Consider the following 16,639-nt stretch of genomic DNA (forward strand, 5'->3'; position numbering starts at 1 on the left):
GGCCTTGAGGGCCATATCAAACGACTCTTACTCCTTTCTGTGTGAGACAGGGGAAAAGGGAGGCTGCAAACCTAACAGACTTCTATGCACCAAGCCCAAACCACTCTTTTGTTTCATATGCATACATATAAAGGTTATAGGGTGATTTCAGCAAGCCTTCTTCCTGTGGATGTTGCCCTTAACCTGCAGGGCATACGGCACAGTGGGGAGCACAGAGGGACACCAGAGACACCAGCTGGGGATGGTGCTGGCTCCAGGAGCGGCGGCATCCCTCCCAACCTTGTAAAGGAGCAGGGCAGCAGATCCACCTGATAACCAGGTCAGAAGTGGGAAAAAATGAATGCTTGTTTTCATCCAATCAATATATCAAGCTAAAATTAATCAAGGCACAAAGAGATCTGAGGAGAAAGAGCATTTAATTGTCCATATAGCAGTCCTCTGAACCTGGTAATAAATCTGGCTGCCTTGCCATCACTGGATGCTGCTTGTGGGACTCACATGCCTGGAATGCAAAAGTCTCTGAATGCAACCTATTTAGGAAGAGTCAAGAGGGGAAAGGGAATGGTAAGCTACATAAGACAGGCTGTTATCTCTCTCTGAGTCACTGGACATCCCTCTTCTCCTCCCATGTTTGCACTCCAGTTTCGGGGGAGTCGTGGTCGGAGGACATGGTGCCATGGAGAAAACAATGCAGGGAGCAGAGCATGACGGCACAGACTGGCCCTGACAGCTGGCAGTTCCCCTGCTGCATGCACACCATGGTTGTGCAACACAAAATGTCCTTCTCCCAGGTACCGGTAACATATCGTCCCAGCAGAAGGGAGCTCCTGGCTGACACAGCTGGTGGGAGCTGGGCTCAACATTTCTGCACTGTGGAGAAGGGATGGGTGGATGGGTGGATGGATGGATAGATGGATGGATGGATGGATGGATGACATTTTTATCCTTAGCAGCTATGGAAACTTTCAGAAAGGAGCCTGTGTGTATTGCTTGTCCTTGTACATTCATATGTAGAAGAGTGGCATTGATGGGGATATGGCATCCAGCTCTGATGCTCATCATCAGAAAGGGATGTTGAAGCCTGAAGAGGACATAGAAAAAAATCCATTTAAACCATTTGAGTGTTGTAAGAAAACACCTTACATCAAAAGAAGCAAAAATCTGAGCCTGCCAAGGTATTTTGTGATGTGGATGCACATGGGAAAGAGTCTGGGTATGTCTCTTGCAGTCCTGCATTCCTGGGGTGGTTCACATGAGGTCATGAAAATGGCATTGAATGCTATTCTGAGAGAAAACATGAGATGCTTCTAATTAGTTTTCAAAAGAAATCACAAAATCACAATAGTGAATTTCTTCAGTGCATGCTGGTACTGTGTGTTGGAACAAAAAAGACCCATAAATTGCTGGAAATTTCAGTCTGAATGATAAACTGGCTGTCTCATTCTGTCTACATTAAAATATTGTACACTTTTCAAGAGGCACTGAATTTTAAATGATTTAGCATCTTTCAGAACTGAATAGTAAATCAGATTTAATATTATTAAATAGAAAATAAATAGTCACATGCCATGATTGGATCATAAATGTGTTATAATCAGATTATGATTTGGAGACAGAATAAACTCTAAAATTCTTATAGTGCAGTGTACAAACAAGCTTGATTTTAAGTAAGAAATAAGAAGTCTGAAAGCTTGGTAATAGAAATAAAAATCGCAAGAATAAATCAATGTTTGCAACCACCAAAGACAATAAGAACAAGTTTTGGAATCCGAGGAACAAAAAGAATATTGGCTATTGAAAGAAGAAATGGAAGAAGTGTCAATTATAATGGAGAAATAACACAAGTGTTAAGTAAATACTTCTGTTATGTGTTTGGGAAAAAGCCATGTGAATTAGTCATATTACATGCTGATCCTGATACTGAAACACTTTCCAGTCCAGCAGTTACTCGGAGGATGTTAAACAGCAGCTACTAAAACTAGACAATTTAAAATCAGGCAGTGTAGATAATTTGCATCTGAGAGTTTTATAAGAGCTTGCCGAAGAGCTCTCTGGCTGATTAATGGTACTTTTCAGTAAGTCTTGGAACGGCGCAAGGTTTTAGAGGACAGAGCAAAAATTAATGTTACACCATACTAAAAGGGGTAATATTGCAACCCAGGTAATTTTAAACCTGTTAACTTTACGCTAATCGTGAAGAAACAGAATTGTTGATGAAAAGCTCAATTAATAAAAAATGAAGGAAGTTAATATAATTAATACCCAAAACATAGGTTTTTTTTGGAAAAAAAATGAAACATATATATATATTTGGAATGTCTTACAAGTTGGTTGAAAAGCAAGGCTTATAAAATGTTTCATTTAGTACCATGCAACATTTTAATAAAGAACAACATAATTCAGTCCCAGAAGTATTCTAGCTGCATTAGATGCCATAATGTCAAAATGAACAGATAATCATAATGGAATATCTATATTTTTATTGGCATCTTGTAGTTCTTGGTATTGATTTTTTTTTTCCCCCCAGTTTTTCTAATTGAAGACCTGAAAGGAAATCATTGCTGGGTAGGTTTGCAACTGCTGCAGAGACTGGAGAGGAATAAGTAACAAAGGCAGGTGGCTACTGAAGAAGTCAGTCTTCTGACTCAAGTGTGCTGGTAAAAGTAACATCACACTTCTATTAACACAGAGAATGAGCCTTGCTTGTGAGATAGGTAGCTCTGACTTGTCAGAAGTAACTCTACAAAGGATGCTGTCAGGCAAGGTATTCTATTAAAAAGGCTGATCAGATCCTTCAGTGTGCAGAGTATACTGTAGGTGGTTACAAGGAGACCAGAGTGGGTGAAAGACCACATGTCAGAGGACATGTGGTCAGAAAGAACATGTTCATGAAAGAACATGCCCTCTGCTGAAAGACTCAGAGGGGTCAATATGATTATTTTAATCAAAGGAGAAGTTAGATTTAAAGGGGAGGTAAATCTTTAAGGTACTCTTGCTACTTAGCTTTGGTGGTTATGTTGGATGAAGGTTCCAGTTAACGAATGCTAAGAGGTAGTGCTCTGGTTTGGTATGGCACAAACAAACAAACAAACGTACAAAAAAAGTGATGCAATCCAAGGCCTGAGAGTTGCAGCTTGAAAATTTCGAGCAGAAATTGGGACAAATATTTTGAGAGAGTGCTGTTAACCATCTGAGCCACATAACACACTTGTGGCACATTTCCTTCAGTAGACACTTTAAAATTAGGATTTTTAGAAAAAGGTGTTGTCCTTATTCAAATAATTATTGCAGTGAAATTGTGTGTGTTATTTTATAGAGAAGATCAAAGCAGAAGAACATAACAATCCCTAATGGTGTAATAAATGTATAAATCTATTGGATGAATAGTTGAGGTTAAAGCACTGTTTGGGAGGCTAGGACTGATGGGAAGGATTTGGGGACTGGGACAAAAAGCTAAGGAATCTGGAGAAGCAATGGGAGCATATCTGTTTTGAGCTGAAGAGAGACTGGACAAAAGGTGTTGGGTCAAATGAGGTTATGCTGAGTGCTGGTGACCACCAGAGTATGCTGTGAAGCTATGAATCGACCTGTGCTTTCTACATTTTGCTCACCATTCCCTGTTGAGAAAAAAAAAATCTGTGAGGTGTCCTAGTCATGCCTGATTGCCTTTTGGTGCCATCCTAGTGGAACAGGTACATCTGATTCTTGCTCTGGTTTGTTATCCTTCTTGTCAAGAGGTAGAGCACTTGCCCTGAAGCTTTCATTCCTAGATAGTAGCAAGTAAGGCTACTGATGCCATGTTACTTATCTTTTTCTCTCTCTTGAAAATCCAGGCTAGTAAACAACCATTCAGCCTCCCCCAACCCCTAATTTCTCAACCAAGTGTTATTGAAATAACTTCACCTAATGCTTAAAAACCAATCACTCCAAATCTTGAAAGTACTAGGGATAATTTTCCTCCCTTGAATACGTAGGAATGGAAGGAATCAACCTGTATTCATTTATTGTTTCCCACGGAACAGTGCAGTGGTCAAGGCACAGTATCATCATGCCCTTGATATGGATTGGGGTTTTTCAATGAAGGGTCTCTGGTCTGTAGGGCTCGGGCTTCTCTGGATACAGAAGTTAGAAGAGTCATAGGGTAAAGGCTACAGATGATTATAGGAGGAGAAAGGATAGTCCTTTGATGAACACAGATGAGTGCTGCTCTGAAGAACTGCTTTCCACCTTTCGTTTTCTGTGGGAGACTTTCTAACTTAAGTCTTTTGCAATCTTCATCCAACTTCAATGGAGTTCTGGTGAGTGATGGTTCATAATCTACACTGGAATACACCAAGAAGAAATAGAACGATTCTCAGCCAAGCATCAGGCTATCAAGCATCAGATATCTATGAAACAAGTTAAGCTGCAGAATTGCATCTGTGGGGAAACAGTTGAAGACTGTCACTTGGTTGAAGATTTCCTCTTGAGTCTGCTGTGACAGCCAACCAATTAGAGGAGAAGAAGCTCTGTTGTAGGAGCATCTTGTGCTGTCAGCAAGATAGAGCAGATGAATTAATAGCTCTTTCTGTGTGTAGTGATTTGATATTTTTTCCCTTGTGACATGAAGTGGCGCTCCTCGTGTATGGATGAACATATGATTTTATATGAGGAGGATGTATCAAAGAGCACTTTAATCTACAGCTCTTGGCATCCCCGGGAAACCAACCATGTCACCGGCAATACTTTGAACATGTGGGTGAGAAAAATGGAAATTAGCTGTTAGGGACGTATATTTGGATATTAATGAGGGAAAAATGGGAGCCTCAGGCAGAGGTGCCTTTATACTCCCACTAGGCCTATGATATTGTTTTTCACTAGGATGCCTGAGGCTTCAACAAGATGTAAGTTAATCCTGTAAATAATAGATTTGTTAATGGTGTCTCCTTTCTTCCCTTTGTGGTAGAGTGTTCAAATTTTATCCAAGCCATTCAAAATAGGTTGCTTATATATTTCTATACCTTAGATGTTTTTCCTTTTATCACTGCAAAAACATGGAACAATAATTTAAGTCTTTTGTCTTTCTTCTAGTGTGAGTTCCTTTCCTCCCCTATATCTTTCACAGAAAAATATTCTCAGTGGATCCTATTCATGGTGAATGCACGGCAGTGCATCCTGGGAGCCATTCTGGCACCCCAGGAGATGAGGTCTTGCCAAGAAATGCAGCCACAGATGAAAGTGAAGACAGGAAGCAATTTGCCTACAGCTCCCATGAGACCCTGTGACAACAGTTCAAAGTGTTTTTAATATATATTTTATATGCAATAAATTTGTTAATTTTCTTTGTTTTGACTCAGTGTCCTCTTGACCACCTCTTTTTCTAATGCTTTTTTTCTATGATTAAAATGCCCTTTTTATGTGAATGCTCTTTTAGACACAACCCCCAGGCTTTCTGCCAAAATCAGTTGCCCACTTGTGAAAGGGAGGGGAATGCTGAAAAGGTTTGACTGCAGAACCTTGTTACAAAACTATGAGCCTGGAACAGTAATTTAAAAATATCTTACCTAGACTTTTCAGGCCACTCGTGCTCTCTTCTGGCTTGCGTACCAACTTGTCCATCAGCGCGGGGCCAGAGGAGCATCTGCAGCTATGTCCTATAATGTAGTCAGGGTGGGCATTGGGTTGCATTCCTTGGGAAATGGGAAATGCTCCTGGGTGCCACACAACTGATGTGCTGAAGTTTCATGCCAGTGGATAAAGAGGTGCTCGGAAAGTAGAGCAGGAGGTCCCACGTAAGCGCACTGACACCACCAGTAATCAGCAAAGTGAAACTGCCTTTGGAGATTATTTAGACAGGTCTGTGCTGTGCCCTGCAGTGCTGAGTTTACAGAAGGGCCCAGCCAGAAAAGCACTCTACACCCAGATATCATAACAAAAGTGACACCCAGGGTAGTAAAATAAATATTTAATTTCTTCATCTTCCCATATCCACCCCAGACATCCAGCTAACTCTAATAATACTTTGCACTACAATACTTCACTAATACGAGTATGTTAAATTAATGTAAGTGTTTTGATAGATACTTGTGAGTTCATTTTTCACTCTCTGCACACTGATGGCTTTCCAGCTACAGGACAAAGTATGGGGAGATGGCTTTTTTTGCATGCTGCAGATGTATCAAGCCTAAAAGCCAAAGTAGCTTTTGAAACACTAATATTATCACTCAGTGCTTATATTACTCTTTACATCTTCAGAGTCTTTTACAAACAACCATCAATGAAGTATGGTAATAGCTTTATTGTATAGTAAACCTGCCTTGATATTTCTCCAGCTGCTTCAGCAAATCTGGTCTTGGTGCCTGTGAGAATAACACGATGATGCTCCAGATGGCGAACCACTGAAACTGAGCTGCAGACACTTGTGGGTTTCCCTGGGGCTCCCCCAAGAGCAGATTAGACATTGTGTAATAAAATTTTTGAAAGAAGGCTCACTGTGACTCTGCAGTGACTCTGAGAGTGGATGGGTGCTCGGTGCAGTGAGGTGCTGCATCCCCACGGGGCCATGGCTGTCCCCAGGCACACCCCCGGTCCCCTCCTGCACCCACTCTCGCCTCCACTTGGACTATGAGGTCTTTGGGTGCTGACCAGTGTCTTCCAGCTTGCTAGAGCGTCCACAGCTGTCTTGGCCAATGGTCAGGATCTCATAGGAGTGTGAACATGCGTTACCATAAATTGCTGTCAAGGAAGACTTTCCTAGGTGCTAACAGTGGCAAAAACCATAGTGCCTTACACTGTGGGGGATACTCACATGATTTGACCCCATTTTGGGGCTCAGCTGCTCACGGAAACACTGGCTTGCAGAGGTGTCCCCCTGTCCTGATATCTGTGCCATGGATGAGATAGGCAAAGGGCAGCTGGAGCTGGGGAAAGGCAACTGGGGTGGGAAGTGAGCAGCACCCCCCTCAATTCCCCAACGCTCCCTTCCTGAAGGTGAGGCTGAGCTGCATCTTCCAGTGCTGTTCCATGGGCTACGTCCTCCTCCCAGCCACAGGAGAAGCATCTACTCACATGGGATGGGAACTGATCTCAACTCCTTCCTCCTCCTGAGGTCCACAGGCAGTCTGAGGATGTGGCCCCCATGGGCACTGCTCCTCTGTGGCCAGCTGTGTCCCCCTGGGTCCTGGGGACACTGTGCGGCCTGCCCGATGTCCCCCCATGTTCTAGGGCCATCGTGAGGCCTGCCCCAGGAACGCTGTGCTCCATAACGGCTGCTGAGCAGCTCTGCGCCTCGTGAGCACAGCGTTTGTATCCCGACAGAAAACTGGATGTCAGATACATTTCCCATCTGGCATCTATTAAAATAATGTGTGTGCACGAACGCCTGTGTGTGTATATAAAACGTGGACGCACTCTCTGATTTCAAATACAGAACAAAATATGTGTTTTAAACGATGCGTTCATTTTGTCTTTTTTCTTAACTGGAAAGGTCCTTTATTTTAGAGTTTGTGCAAACTATTTTACTTAACATATTATCTGTAACAGATTGCATAAGCATGACTGTTATCTGCATTAGTCATCACTTTAGACCATGGGATATAACTCATGGCAGTCTGGATTTAATGAATGTTTGAATTAACCTATACCTAATTTCTTGTGTTTTAAAACCTAAATCTCATTGAAAGCTGAGCTTTGTTTACTTCCCCAAATTGATCTGAGGGCCATTTGGAACACTTAGTGTATTCTAAAATGTGATCGTATCAACAATACATGGTCTAGTTTGTTTTAAAGTGAGTTTTTCTTTCTTAGTTTACATAAATCATTTTAAAAAATCGTTCACTTTTTTGGATCATAATGTACTCACTTGGCTTTTAGACCTACACAGCTTGCAGGCCAATTTTTCAAACAGGATTCTAAAGCTATTTGTGGATTACTTTCTGTTTGCTACTTGTAATCTGCATTCCTGAGGTAAGCATGTTAAAAAGACTGAGGATTTTCATCGAGCTAAGTGATTATACTAAATAGGGCAATTTTGGGTGTTGCTGGCTTCTGTGTTTAAAAATACAATGCAGAAGAAACCAACACCACATTTTCTGTTAAACCACAGAGGGCACTGTTTGTTCTTAATATAAAATGACCCCATTACATAGGCAGTTGCTGCTCTTCATTAAGCAATTACCATAAGAGCTTAAAATTAGCATTTTTTTAAAAAACTTCTTTGATTTAAAAATTAACCAGGCGCATTATACTCATGTATACTCTCATGTTCTTTCAGTGCTTGGTACCAAATTTTCTGTATGATGCAGAGCTTCCTCCTTTCCTTCCCCGACTGTTGTGTTGAGTCAGATAATTTCCTTCATAACCACGGGTCTTGAGATGTAGTGCAAGAAACTGCCTTATGATTGTTTTATGGTTAATTAGCGCTCTTCACTTTAATTGTCTCCTTTTGGTTAAGATATTAGCCAAAATTCACATAAGAAGAAAATTATTTAAGAAAAAATATATATATATACAAAGAAAGGGAGAAAGGACAGCACTGGCATCAACTGAAGTCCTCAAGCTTCCTTGATATTTTTCCTCTGGCACTTTCAACCAGGATGCAGTAGAAAAAACACAGCTATGTGATGTTTAAAGTCAGCTGGCTTTGCCAGTTTTGCTATTATTGTTTATTTATCCACTAGAGTTACTTGGAATATTTTCAAAATATATTTCCATCAAAAATAGGATTTTGATGACATTTTCAATTTTCTCAAAAGAAAAAAAAGATCTTCCCCAAACTTTTTGACACAGAAAAAGCAGTAGCAAAATTTAGTTAAAAAAAAAAAAAAGCATTCTTAAATTCCATAATCATGGTCTTGTTTCAATTAAAAGTGCTGAAAAAGTCCTAATTTCCTCCCTCCCTCTTAAGAGTGATCCCTATAGACCTTATTGGCCATTTGCTGAGATTGCTCTATATCATCAGTGTCTTTCCTGTACTGGGGGAGTGGGACAAAACTGGACACAGTATTCCAGATGTGGTCCAAGAAGTGCTTAGTAGAGGGGGATAATCACTGCCACAATCTGCTGACTCCTGTTAATGCAGCCCAGAACATCGTTGTCCTAGGACAGATCCCTGAGGAACTCTTGTCACCAGCTACTATGTAGGGTACTACTCAGTAATCTCTACCCTTTGACTGATAATCCAGCCGGTTTTGCATCAAATTTGTAGTACATCCATCAGGACTGCAATGGCTCATCTTGGATATAAAGATGCTACAGGATGTTGCACTGAAAGCCTTGCTAAAGGAAACGTTTCCTCCATTGGGAAATAACTCACTGGAGAGGTGCTCTTCTTGGGGCTACACTTAAGAGTACAAATTGTAAGACGGCTACTGGAAATTGTACAGAGAAATGGAAATTCCTCTGCAGCTTCCTAGGGCTTTTCCTTTTAAAAATGAGATGGTGTTTTGAAATTCCCTTCTGAGAGCAGTTCAGTGTGTAGCTGCTAGTTGGGAATATGCCACCACATGAAAGAATAAGGAAATATTTCAAGCTACTTCTGCCTCTAAATCTCTGTCCTGGAGATGTGGAGTGCCATGGAGTGTCCTATCTATGGAGGGCATTACTCACAGAATCATTCTGGGGCAGTGAGGGATCAGCAACATCTGCTGCTTCTGCTTCTGATGTGGGTCTTTCAAAGCTGCATGCCAAAACTTCAACTTAATCCCCCATTAGTTGGCTTTAACAATTCTAAGACTCAGACACTGTCTTTGATTAAATTTATCAACTCATCCTTTGCAATACAAGGTGAAAGGTGATAATTTTTTGGATTTACTTTTTTTAAGCATACAGTTGTAAAGGTTTGAATTCTTATCAAAGGAACCTGAATCTGAGATCACCCATACCATCAAAAAGGCAACCAGCAAACATGCAAGCTCTGCCATACAACTGGAGAGTTATTTTCTGTGAAGGCACTGCTAGAGACAATGGCAGCATCCTGGAGCTGAGGTTGCCTGTTTGTGTATGCATTTTAGGACTGGGTCTGCATTTACCACAAGATAGTTATAAAAACATATAAATAGTTTTGCAGAAGAATTTGATTTTTCAAAATGTAGTTCTTGCCTGTCTGATTTTCAAAACTGGAAATATAATCTGGGAAATAGGGCCACAAAGTCATTACAAAAGCCCTGCACAGCACAACTCTTGCTGTTTTTGGCTTTTCTTTCACCTCCATATGCCAATTCATTCCTAGCTACGCTTATCAAGGGATCATAAGCATTTTCCATCTCATTTAGTTTTTGAATCCAGAGTTCAGTATTCTGCAACATAGGCTATTGTAAATGCTTAGTTTAGGCATATCTTGAATATCTAAATATCATTAAACATAAGGTTCCTTTGATTTTTCCTTTTAAGTGACATAGAATGAATTTTGTAGAAGAGAAAGCAGTACTTAAGTTATCCATAATGCATCTGTTTATGTTTCCAACTGGTGTACTTTATCACCAAGTCATTGGTTTATATTATAAAATGATGGTTGTGTAATAAGTAGTTAGCAGAAACCACAGGAACGTCTTTGAAATAACACTAATGGCCATTTTTGATGAAATATATGAGACTTTGTGAAAATGATTTGATGAAGAAATGTATTTTCTTTACTTCCTGTTAACAGTGAGCATGTCAAAGACCTTTAATCTCTGCTACACAACTAAACTTTTTTTTTTTTCTTATTTGAGATTAGTTAGAACTAGCAAGCACCATTTAATAATCAAGGAGCTTTAAAGCAAGTGAATTTGATCAGGAAAGCACTAATTAACAGTACAAAATGAAAAAAAAAGTCCATATGTAATGGTTTCAAATAAAAACACAATTAACTGGTAACCTTGGGAATTAGTGATTCTGCCTCTTTCTATACTCATCTAGTTTATATTACTAAGGATCTTTTGTTGCTAGCTGAGCTTGTGTATATAAGAATCAACAAATAATAGTAAATGATAAAGCATGCTGGAAGGCCCAAGCATGATGACATTTTTAAGACTAAGTTTTACTCTGTGGGGATCAAATCTCTGTTTTTATATGAAAGGTGCAGCCAGTCCTTAGCAATTTACAACACTATGCATTGGATAAGTTTTCTGGCATTTCACAAGTAAATTCTGCAACCAGTTTCAAAACTAAAATTAGATTTAAGTTGGATCTGCAGTTAAAGATGTGATCTTTGGACAAGTTTAGCATTTATGTCTGTTAAATGCTTTTGCTTAAAAAAGATACTTCCTCTATAGGTCAGCTGCAACGCATTGTGCAAGATGATATTTTGCACAGGATACATTTGAAGACATAATTTATGATTAAGTTTTTATGCACTGTTACATTTAACTGCTATTACAGGCAGTGCTGCTGATGCTACATACTTTCAATCTTGTTCCCAGAAAATTTTGCTAAACTTTGAATCCTTTTTCATATTTTTTTTCTTTTATTTTCTTATTTGCTTTTTTTTTTCTCCCCATTGAAATGAAGATTATTTGTATAATGTATGGAAAGTGTTGTCTTACCAAGCTGTTTTGCTGCTTTAAGAAATCAGTTCATAAATATATTTGCTTGTTCATATTTTGATATTTTGGGAAAAGAATTAAAAAGAAACAACAACCTTAAGTCAAAGTCCCACCAGGCTTCGGTATCGTGATTTGAAATTTGGCCTTTGTTTCATGACTGCACGCTTGGTTATCTTCATGACAAAATTTGTTTATATTACCAAGTTTTGAGAAATCACAGGTTTGTATATCCTTAGTTACGATGAGAGACTTCTTTGACATGAGCAGCTAAAAATTCATTTTTGACTGAAGATACTTTGACTTCAGCTGCCCTTCCCACAAGATGTTTTTGATGAGCCTGAGACCATGGTCTGTGTCATCTCTCCGGTCGCGGATTAAAGTGGTGAGAAGGCTCTTCCCCTCCATCGCTGTCCCCAGATTGGGGATGGGAGGCTGGGGTGGCTGGGATTAGGACAGGGAATTTGGGTGAAGAGCTGGGCAGCAGGACGTGAGGTGGTCAGGACACATGGACAGGAGCTGTGAGCAGGGCAAGAGACTGGGGCCAGAGGACAGGTGGGAAATGATGGTGGAGCACGGGCAAGGTGCTGGAGCTGAAAGGAGAAGCCAGAAAGAGAGATATTGGGATATATGTTGAAAAAAGGAAAGAAGATTCAAGGGTGGAGAAGAGCCAGAAGCAAGCCAGGGTAGCTCTGAGGGAGCAGAGGAGGATGAGACAAGCCTGGAAGTGCAGGACAGAGAAGTTTACCCCAGATAAAATCCTACTATGGGAGCCAAAATAGAGGCAAGAACCTCAGGAGTCATGTGTTATTTTGCCATGAGGTTTTCCATGTGTAGTCTTATATGATTTTTTTTTTAAAGTAATTCTTAGAGGACCATTATCAAGACCATAAAATGAACCCTTGAATAGCCATTATTAAATACCAATATTAAGGACACTTATCCTTCATTTGCCCCCCGCTTTTTTTTATCCATATACAGGTCCAAATTTCTTGTTCAAATGATCCATTTTCTGCCTCCCTCTGTGCACACAGTAAGTGCAAGCTCTTAATTACTGAGCAGTCTTTAACATCGCTGCATCCCTTCATTGCTCTGCAAGTGGCCCCACACCTGATTTATTGCACCCCATTCCACCTCAGCTCTGATGGCAGGCAGGTCCATTTCTGCAGAGATGTTTTCTAGGGGTAGCAATGGGCATGAAACAGACGTATTTCTTCATATTAATCCATGCATCAGTAAAGCAGTGGATTCTGTGGTATGAAGGGGATATTGGCCCTGTTGTAGAAGTGGGATGGTGAAATCCATAGGAACAGAGACCAGAAGTGATTATTTAGTTTGGTTGCCCTTCCTAAGGAGGCAAGGGTCTGCAGAGAAATGTAATGTTAGATAGACTTACTCAGCTTCCAGGGACTTGTATCTGGGAATGCTTAGAAGTCAAGTGCCAGATCTTCTGCCAGGCATTCAACAAATGAAGTCTTCACAATTAGTGACCACATGTGAAATGTCTGGCTGTGAGCTAGAAGCTGCAGGCATGAACTTCATTCTGCTTCTGCAGTTCCCTGCCTCATTCCTTTTTCGAATTCTGCAAGGAAGGAGGGAGAAGCCCTGCAGATAACAGTCTTCATTTCAGAATCTGGATCCATTTCTAAAGCATGCCTGCCCTGTGAATTGAATGGGATAAGGATCCTGCGGGAAAATACCTGTACCAAAAACAAAACAAAACAAAACGAAGCAAAACAAAACAGTGAAAAGCTAGTTAAACATTAGTTATGCAAGCAAAATTGATTTGGATGTTTCCCGACTATCAAATGCTTCATTATTTTAGCTTATTTTTAGCCAAATTAACCAGATTTGGTGGAAATAGCAGGTTCGCCACTGTTGCATGCCTACAAGCTCCGTGAAGACGTTTGACTTGAAACGGGTGGCTCAGATGGATGCTGCTGCAGGAGGAAAGCCTGGAAGACCTGCTCAAGCAGTGTGTGCAGCCAGCCCCGAGAGCCAGCCCCTGCTGCTTCTTGCTCACACACAGCAGAGAGGGAGGCTGATATTATTGTGGTGAGGAGGAAGGGGACACAAAGGACACAAGGCTGTAGAAAACCAGACTTGTTAATTCTCTTGGCAGTGGAGCAGTATGTGTTAAGTGATGACTTAAGCTACAGAATCCTCAGGGTCTTAGAGGTGACGCTGCCATTCACAGTCTTTCATCTGCAGATAACTTGTGTACAGTACTTCTGGGAGGGCCAGGGGTTTCTCTTGCTTGGACCACACCATCCCACATTCAGAGAGCTGATGTAGGAGCACAGCCAGAAGTTTGGACACTGAGATTTTGGCCTCTCCAGCCTATCACACGCTGTGTTTATAATAAATAGATTCAATTTACAATAAAATTCTATTTACTATAAAAAGATTCAAAATTACCAGCAAGCTCTGTCCACTTTACTCTTCAGTTGTAACCAATTCAAGGCCATATCAAATTTTTGGCAAGATCTGGAAGTTCTGTGTGCTTTTAATGAACCTGATTTTTAATTTATTATTTTTTAATTTATTTTTTTAAAGCTGAGAATGCAGACCCATCTTTCCGTTGTCAAGGAATAATGTGGGTGTGAGATTCTATTCATTAACAGGAGCTCTAGGAAAGGGGAGATTTAGGATTTGTTGGATCTTGTTATGGGCCAGGAAATAATAGGAATAACAAAAGCAACATGGATGCTATTTTTACACAGGGATGCACAGATGACGTTTCCATATGTAGCCTTTGGACTGTATGATCTGCTCAGCATGGCTTAATGGCAACAGGAGTTTCGCTATTTGACTTCCTTGTGGCCAGGGATTTTGTCCTATGTAATGAAGCGTTTGTTACCCATAACTACTGCATTGGTGAAAAAATTGACACGGAGGAGTTATAGGGAACTCCCTTCAGAAAGGTGCCACTGGTGATGTGGACACTGAATATCCTCAGGGGAAAGAGATTCACTTTGAGGGAGTCTCGTCCGTGAGAATACAATGCAGGCGCTCCCCAGGGTCTGTGTGCTCGCATGAATAGGAAGGATTAAAGGTTCAGGCTTATAGCCTATTTGTCATGAAATCCTCTAATGATGACAGAAACTGTAGCCCGGCCTCATATAGAATATCTGTAAAGAGCAGAGTGAAAAGGATATAGTGAGGCAATGGTGCATGGCCCTAATTTTAGAAGCATTGAAAGTGGGAGAACTGGGGGAGTTTACGACAGTAACAGAATATTTGGGTTCAGTTTCCCTTCCTCCTGCAACTGCAAAACCCAAGGCTGTGTCTCAAAAAGCCAATATGAGCATCTGGATATACTCACCCTCCATCTGCATCCTCAGCACCCTCTAGGAAACACAGGAATGCTAGTCCAAAAAACCTAAAATTTCTGAAAAGCCGCAATATGTAGCAGGGAGAATGCAACAGAATGCTGATGCCATGCAGCAGCTGGGATGCAGGTGGTGAGAGCTCAGTGCTGCTCATGTCCCCTCACCTTTGGCGGGATGGGGAGCAGTGCCAGGGGTGGCCGAGATGCTGGCAGAGGGTGACCCTGCATTGACAATCCTGGATCACTGCCAAGGCTTGGGGTTCCTTGGATTGTCCAGGACTGGTGCGGCCAGCTGCTCTGTTTGGTTTCAGGTGGAAATGTTTTGATTTTCCCTCCGTGAAAAAAAAAAAAAAAAAGTGTTGGAAATTCCAAATTTTGTGCTGTGGCTGCAACTCAACTGCAGAATTTCCTGCAAAATGGAAATTCCCACTCTTTGTCTGGTTGCAGGCTGGTGGGATGGACCTTTGAGGATGTGCAAAAGGCTAGAGCCTGATCTTCAGCAGAGAAAATGGGTGTGAGGCTCTGGGGCTGCAACTCTTCTGTACAAATAGAGGTGTATTTCCCATTCTGAACATTGTTATAGCCAATAAAATCATGCTCTTTGCATCTTTTTGCTGAACACCTGGAATTTTTTCACAGGGGATATCTGTACCAACCAGATTTAGTTCCAGGTCTTCAAAACACAAATGGCCGCAGGGGCGAGGAAAGGAAAGTAAGGTGTTTCAGGACACAAAGCAGCCCTCCTTGGCCAGGATGCCTGTTTAAACTGTAGGATAATCTTTTTTTCTGGATGCACTATGGTGTCCGGTGTGCTGCTAGATATCAGTAATAATCTTTGCATGCTGGTCTGCCAGGCCCAGCTTTTTCACCCCATTTTTTTTCTTGTGAAATCCTAGCGTGGAGTTACATGTCTCTACCCTGCTGCTGCACAAGGAGTGTGGTTGCACAGCTGGGCTGTTACTAACATGCAGTGGCTATGGGAGCAAACGTGAGCAGTACCCCCGTGAGAATCAGTCTGGCAAAAAAAAAAAAAAAAAAAAGAAAAAACAAAAAACCTCCACCGATTTGCCAAGAAGATTGAGCACAATGACTGAGACAGGACTCGTGGGTATTTATCAGATTATTTACCGTGACAGGAGGCATACCTCACTTCTCGTGTTCTCAGATAACTCACATGTTCTTGAAATTATGATCCTTCAGGTACGGAAATTTTTAAGTGCGTGCTTTAAAAATGATCTGAAGGAAGTTCCTGAATGGAAAGTGTAAAGAGTTTATTCTCTAGTTTTCCCTGTTTATCTTAACAGATGCCTTGTTGTTTCCAAAATCTCAGAATAGGAAATGCCTCCATTAACTTAATTCAGATAGCTCAATTTCAGTGGTACCCGCTGCACTTTGCACTTTAGCATTTGCACTTAGGAAGCAACATCTGGACTTGTCCCAGTGCAAATGGGATTTCCTGCTGTTAATACATTTATTGTATTTCCTTATATAAATATTGCTTTTTTAATAGAAAGAAATCACGTTATTAATCTTCGCAATGTGTCTGGACTGTTGATTCAGGCATGGAAAACAGGGCCACTTCCCAGCGCTGGAGGTGCCTGAGCCCAGAAGTTGCTGCTAAGTGGCATCAAGGCATTGGCTCTGAGCGACCTACGGCCTGTGTATGTTCACAAGTCAGCAGCTCTTTTGGAGGGCAGAGAGCTTAGTGCACAATACCTCAACCCAATATTTGACATCACTCAGAATCTCAGTCTTTACGCTTTACCATTAAAATATTGTATCTGTGGGTTTGCTGATGATAAAAATGGAT

General features: G+C 41.0%; 1 long non-coding RNA gene across 1 annotated transcript in view; it reads left to right on the forward strand.

The window, feature by feature from the left end:
• The first annotated feature begins 633 nt into the window (after nucleotides 1-633).
• Nucleotides 634-16,639, forward strand: part of LOC121066079 — a 35,736-nt gene continuing 19,730 nt past the window's right edge. Inside the window, exon 1 of the long non-coding RNA XR_005817494.1 lies at nucleotides 634-797. This is a non-coding gene — a long non-coding RNA (uncharacterized LOC121066079). The remainder of the gene's footprint in view (nucleotides 798-16,639) is intronic.

Source organism: Cygnus olor, chromosome 2 (assembly GCF_009769625.2).
Source record: "Cygnus olor isolate bCygOlo1 chromosome 2, bCygOlo1.pri.v2, whole genome shotgun sequence".
Classification (NCBI taxonomy): Eukaryota; Metazoa; Chordata; class Aves; order Anseriformes; family Anatidae; genus Cygnus; species Cygnus olor.